Below are 7,149 nucleotides of genomic sequence, written 5' to 3' on the forward strand. Positions count from 1 at the left end.
TACACAATGAAAAAAAACCTAATGAACCATTCAGATTTTAAATGGTACATACAGTATCTAGAACCCATTTTTATGATCAAGGCATTGGCTGCATTTGTGAGGTGCCAGAGGGCATTAGTTATGGGCGAGCTGCTCCTCCATGTCACCCTGGCACTCCACAGGAAAAAAGGGTCGTTGCTGGGTGTTGGTGCTGTGAGGGCCCTGCCCCCGGCCAGGACCATAGGTGTTAAAGTTCAATAATGGAGACTTCCATTCTAAAACAGTCTTTAATTAACGGTGACTTGATAAGGGTTATGTACAAGGAGTAGCGGGTACGAAGTCTTATGGACGTTCTCTTCACAGAGTAACACATTTTTACACACATGGCTTCCGCCCATTGTAATCTACCTAAGTTCTTGTGAAGCACACTGGTTAACCCTACTACGTCACAGCCAGGCCCTAGCTTGTCGCCACCGTCCTGATCAGCAAGTCTCTCTACCCGATCAGCGGCTCCGTGTCCTATTAATGCCACTACTGGCAGCCTGGATCTATTGCTCGGGACCACCCAGTAGTACCGCAAACTCAGTCCTGTTTATCTTCGACGTTCACCAAGCTTCGGGTTTCTCGTGAGATGGTGGAAGGCCATTCTTTCTCTTTAGTCAGTTCCAAGTCGCACAAGTCCCTTATCTCTTAGGCTACTTTCACGCTAGCGTCGGTACGGGGCCGTCGCCATGCGTCGGCCCAACGTACCGACGCATGCTGTGAAATAAATGCACAACGGGGGCAGTGGATGCAGTTTTTCAACGCATCCGCTGCCCCATTGTAATGTCCGGGGAGGAGGGGGCGGAGTTCCGGCCGCGCATGCGCGGTCGGAAATGGCGGACACGAAACACAAAAAAACTTACATGTAACGTTTTTTTGTGCCACCAGTCCGCCAAACACGACGCAACCGTGGCACGACGGATGCGATGTGTGGCCATACGTCGCAATGCGTCGCTAATGTAAGTCTATGGGGAAAAAATGCATCCTGCAGACAACTTTGCCCTAGAGCTTTTCATTTCAATTTTAAATAAAGTTTTATTTTGTTTAAATACAAGTCACCGCCATGCAGCGTAGCTGAGCAGCGCTGTGTCGCCAGCCTCACAATGCCTGAACTCAGGCTGCTTGGTGAGTGTAGCTCCTCCCTGGATAGTCCTCTCCTCAGCCCCTTACCTAGAACCTGCTGCTTCCTGTGTCCAACCTGTGCAGAGTGGTATCTGCACATAAAGAACCAAGGACGCTCCACCTGTAGTAGGTGAAGAGCCGTCAGGAATGCTAGCTGGCAGTCAGCTTCTTAGTACAGTATTGACAATGTAGTCAAAGATTACACTCAGTGATTTAGTGACTGTGATCCTGGAGCTCCAAGATCTCTGGTCAGTGTAGGATCCGGAGTCTGAGCCCTACATAGCACCAACCAGCGAGCATAGAGCTCTGGAATCACAGTCACTAAATCACTGCTTGTAATCTCTGACAACTGCAGCTCTGATGAATCCAGGCTGTCCCCATACCCTCCATCTACAGGAGTCTCTATATTTATGTATATACAACAGCTCTATTAAATTCATAAATACACATAGTAGTTACTACTGTATAAATAACCATTAAGGTCTAGTGTACAGCTCTGGCGAAAATTAAGAGACCACTGCAAAATGTTCAGTTTGTCTGATTTTTCTCTTTATATTTATATTTTTGGGCAAAATGTAAATTGTTCTTTAATTCTATAAACTTCTGACAACGTCTCCGAAGTTCCAGGCAATACATTTTTTATTTTTTTTCTGACATAGAAAAATGGTCAAAATAAAAAAAAACCCAGTGTTTCAGATCTCAAATAATGCAAAGAAAACAAGTTCATAATCATTTAGAAATAACAATACTGATGTTTTAACTCAGGAGGAGTTCAGAAATCAATATTTTGTGGAATAACCATGATTTTTAATCACAGCTTTCATACGTCTTGGCATGCTTGCCACCAGTCTTTCACACTGCTCCTGGCGCAAAAATTTAAGCAGTTCTTCTTTGTTTGATGGCTTGTGACTATCCATCATCCTCTTGATTATATTCTAGAGGTTTTCAGTGGGGTTCAGGTCTGGAGATAGGGCTAGCCATGACAGGGTCTTGATGTGGTCGTCTCTTAATTTTTGCCAGAGCTGTATATGCATATATAAAACATATATGTAATGTATATGGCCATATTATACCTTTATTATATATAGGTCTATTCTAGCTGACATTATTACAAAATGGGGACATTATTATTGGAAGGGGCCAGGACGAGAGACATTATTACAGGAAGGGGGCCAGGACAGGTGACATTATTACAGGAAAGAGGCAAGGATTGAAGACATTATTACAGGAAGGTGGTCAGGACACAAGACATTATTACAGGAAGGGGACCAGGATTGGGGACATTATTACAGGAAGGACTCCAGGACGGAGGACATTATTACAGGATGTGGGCCAAGACAGGAACATTACTTCATGGTGGGGCCAAGAAAGGGGACGTTACTACACGAAGGGGGCCAGGACAGAGGACATTACTACAGGAATGGGGCCAGGACGGGGGATATTATTACAGCATGGGGGCCAAGGCAAGGACATTACTACAGGATGGTGCCAAGACAGGGGGACATTTTTACAGGAAGGGGGTCAAGATGGTGGATATAATAACTTGAAAGGGGCCAGGACTGGTGATATTATTAAAGGATAGGGGCCAGGATGGGGACCGTTATTCCATGAGCCCGAACATCTGAACAGCATGCTGGTGGGAGGCCAGGTCCAAATTTTGCACTGGGGCCCATAGGACTCTGGTTACACCACTGGAGTTTAGAGTGTTACATAGGATTGCATGTTACATCTACTACATTATCTGACTCTAGACAGTCATCACTGTGTCATATGTAGTGTTACACAGGACGGCAGGTAACATCTTTAATATTTATACTAAGAGAGTTATCACTATGTTATTGCTGTTACCTGGGGTGTAACATAGGACTGCCTCAAGGCAGCAGTTGGTCGATTTTAAATGAAAGGGGCACCGCACCATCCCCTAGGTGAGCAATACCATCTTTTCTTCCTCCTTAAATAGGATTAAACTATTATGTGTGCTTTCCCTCAGCTCGCACTACTGTGATGTTATTTTTATTATTTTTTCGGGGGGGGGGGGGGGGGAAGAGGATGGTAGCAAAATATGTGTCTTGGGGCTTGGGCCCCTTTCCCTTGTGACCATAGTAAATCTTAGGATAAGTCTACATTGTGTCACATTGCAATCTTGCACCTAATTATGCGACGTCTGACACAGCGTTGCAAATGTTGCCTGCTGTGTTGCAAGTAGCACGCAACTCATGTGCCTTTGACTTCAATGTAAGTAATAGTGTTCAGGTTTTTCCCTAGATAGTAATAATGCCTCGTGTGCCCTCTGACACTTATAATGCCCTGAGTGCCTGTATAATGTAACAATGCCTCCTAAGTGCTGAGTTAACATTTAAAATTCTCTAGTGCCCCTAAAAAGTTAGAATTCCACTAAAGCTCCAGCAGCCCCATAGCTATCATGGGTCCCATAGCTCCCCTATATACAGTATTGGACACACAGTCATTATATACTGTATAATGACCCACACAGTTCCTATATACAGTATGGAGCTACCACATCTCTCTGTATAAAGCTTACTGTTCCCACGGCTCCCTGTACACAGTATGAAGCCCCTACAGCCAAAAGAAAATTAGCTGATAAAAATGCCTATAATGTTTGCCTAGCTTCCTATGCACAGTTTGGACCCCCACAGCTCCCTAAACAAAGTATGATGTCCCTCACACCCTATATACAGTATGGGGCCTACACAGCCCACTCTTTACATAATGCTGTTCCCCACAGCCTCCTAAAAACAGTATAATAGCGCCCAAAGCTCCCTGTATATAAGTATAGGGCCACTACAGCTCCTCACATGCAGTATGGGGCTCCCATACATAGTAGGGGCCCATGCAGTTCCCTATACAGAGTATGGGGTCCCAAGGCTGCTATATACAGTATAGTGTCCCCACATTCCTCTACAGGTACTGACTTATACAATAAAAAATAAACCCTATATAATCACCTTTCCCTGGAACAACTGGCACATTCAGCATTTGACCTACAAGGTGCCGACATGATGGTGTCATCACGCCACCTGTGCCAGGACGCAACCGTCCTATGCGTGATTTTGGTGTTTGGTAGGCACCAGTTATAAAGCAACCTGTGGCTTACAGAACAGCAACAAGTAATCCATGTCCCTCTGCTCTAAAGCTGATATAGTTGTAAGTGATGGTTGCTCCATGTTCGTGGGCCTGGGACGACCACCCCTTCTGCTCTGTTATTACTGGTGTCCCTCTCGAGGATGGTGGCACTGGGCAATTGTACAGTTGGCCCCTAATCCCGACTCCACTTATAAAAAGAAGTATTCATGAGGCTCTAACCCATATAGAAGACTACATCTGTAGAAACTTTATTTTTTTATGTATTTTTAAATTATTGACTAAAACAAACATCTCATGTTGGGTAAGAATACAAGAAGGACTAAAAACACCAGAAAGCACTGTTCATTCAAAGTGATCTTAATGAGGCAGTATGTCAATAGAAAAACATATTTTGATGCATTCAACAATTAGGCCGGGGTCACACTTGTGAGTTCAATGTGAGAAACTCGCATCAATTCCTGGCACTGCCGCTGGCACTCGGGACCGGAGTATTTCTATTCAGCTGAATGCTCCGGTCCGAACCACCGGAGGCAGTGCCGTGAATTGATGCGAGAAACTCGCCCAAATTTCTCGCATTGAACTCGCAAGTGTGACCCTGGCCTTAGATATAATCCAGCGGCAGCATTTTTTCAATTAAATTGTTAGTTTTCTTTTAAATTTTAAATTATCCCATGTTAAATTGCTGCAGAATGTGTTGGTGCATTATAAATAAAAACATATAATTATATTCATAAATGAACATACAGACCTCTCTGACCAGAATATGGCATATATAAGGCAGGAAAGTGTTCTCGGCTAGGAGTCTGTGGTATACAGTGTAGAAAGGGCAGGAAAATGAGTCTGCATGTGACGTGTGATCACTTCCTTTATGTTCTAACCTTTAATCATTTATCGATATTCACACAATGATTGATGGAAGGTCACATGACGCTAAATATCAATGTGTTAGGCTAGTTTCACACTAGCGTTAACTGCATTACGTCGCAAATCCGTTTTTTGGCCGAAAAAACGGATGCGTCAAAAAAGTGAAAAACGGTGACAAACGTATGCCACGCATCCAGCATTTCGACGGATCCGTCGCAAATCCGCTAAACGTTTCCGTCGAAAATACTGGATGCGTTGCATACGTTGTATCCGTTTTACCATCCGTTGTATCCGTTTTTCCGACGGATCCGTTTTTAAAAGGGGAGGCTCCCAAAATTTGATTGGCTACTGGAAAATTTGAAAAACTATATAGTACTGTATTTACAGCCCATCTTTGTGGGTTTAGTTTTGTGGCAGCGATGGAAGGTGTTCTTGGGAGGATTGCTAGTTTGGTTACCGACGTTATCTTTGAGACAAATCGCCTGGATATCATAGTGCGGGAGAAGGAGGCGGCAGCGGAAAGGCGTAGGATGCTTCTGCAGCAACGGAGACGAAGACGAATGTGGATTCATCCTATTAATCAACTACGGATGACCCGGGGTGTCCAGTCCACTCTGTACCTGGAGTTGCGGCACAATCCACACAAATTCCACAACTATGTGCGGATGAGGATGGAACATTTCGATTTTTTGCTTGCAAAACTGGAGGATGTCATCCGAAGACAGGATACAAGGATGAGGCTTGCCATCACACCGGCGGAGCGGCTGATGGTGACCCTGCGGTAAGCCTCTTTTTTTTATTTCATTGCTGATATTGAATGTTATATTACATGCTGCAGATAATACTGCGCTGACATATTGCGCACTATTTTCTGCAGCATGTAGTTTGGGTTTTCTTGGCGGACATTCAACTGCTTTATTTAAATGTCATTGCTGCTATTGAATGTTAGATAACAGACTGCAGAAAATACTGCGCTGAAAAATTGCGTTGCATGTTCTGCAGTTTTTTTTGTTTTTTTTTTGGGTTTTTTGGGTTTGATGACATGCAACTGCTTTTTTTCTGTCATTGGTCATTTTGAATGTTATATTACATGCTGCAGACAATACTGCGCTGACATATTGCGCACTATTTTCTGCAGCATGTAGTTTGGGTTTTCTTGGCGGACATTCAACTGCTTTATTTAAATGTCATTGCTGCTATTGAATGTTAGATAACAGACTGCAGAAAATACTGCGCTGAAAAATTGCGTTGCATGTTCTGCAGTTTTGTTTTTTTTTTTTTTTGGGTTTTTTGGGTTTGATGACATGCAACTGCTTTTTTTCTGTCATTGGTCATTTTGAATGTTATATTACATGCTGCAGACAATACTGCGCTGACATATTGCGCACTATTTTCTGCAGCATGTAGTTTGGGTTTTCTTGGCGGACATTCAACTGCTTTATTTAAATGTCATTGCTGCTATTGAATGTTAGATAACAGACTGCAGAAAATACTGCGCTGAAAAATTGCGTTGCATGTTCTGCAGTTTTTTTTGTTTTTTTTTTGGGTTTTTTGGGTTTGATGACATGCAACTGCTTTTTTTCTGTCATTGGTCATTTTGAATGTTATATTACATGCTGCAGACAATACTGCGCTGACATATTGCGCACTATTTTCTGCAGCATGTAGTTTGGGTTTTCTTGGCGGACATTCCACTGTTTTTTAACACCGGTTTCATGCTGGTTTCATTGGGTGTCCTGTCCTTAAAAAAAAAATTAACAGTGCCATATTAAAAATTGTTTGTCTGTGCAATATTTTCTAACATTTTTAAATTTTTTTTTTATACAGTTTCCTAGCTACGGGTGAATCTATGACTTCGCTCCATTATCAGTTCAGGCTGGGCATTTCAACTATCTCTGGAATAGTGAAGGACACATGTCGGGCTGTTTGGACCACTTTGCAACCAGAGTATATCCCCCAACCATCCATGGAAATCTGGTTGCGAAGTGCAGAAGAGTTTCAGCAAATTTGCAATTTCCCTAATTGTGTGGGTGCAGT

The 7,149-nt window shown here is 43.1% G+C and overlaps 1 protein-coding gene across 1 annotated transcript in view; it reads right to left on the minus strand.

The window, feature by feature from the left end:
* LOC143816462 (uncharacterized) overlaps positions 1-5,090 on the minus strand; it is a 40,983-nt gene extending 35,893 nt beyond the window's left edge. The window contains exon 1 of the mRNA XM_077296858.1: positions 4,997-5,090. The gene's annotated coding sequence lies outside the window, so the exon portion shown is untranslated. The remainder of the gene's footprint in view (positions 1-4,996) is intronic.
* Positions 5,091-7,149: the final 2,059 nt, after the last annotated feature.

The sequence above is a fragment of the Ranitomeya variabilis genome, chromosome 3, assembly GCF_051348905.1.
Source record: "Ranitomeya variabilis isolate aRanVar5 chromosome 3, aRanVar5.hap1, whole genome shotgun sequence".
Classification (NCBI taxonomy): Eukaryota; Metazoa; Chordata; class Amphibia; order Anura; family Dendrobatidae; genus Ranitomeya; species Ranitomeya variabilis.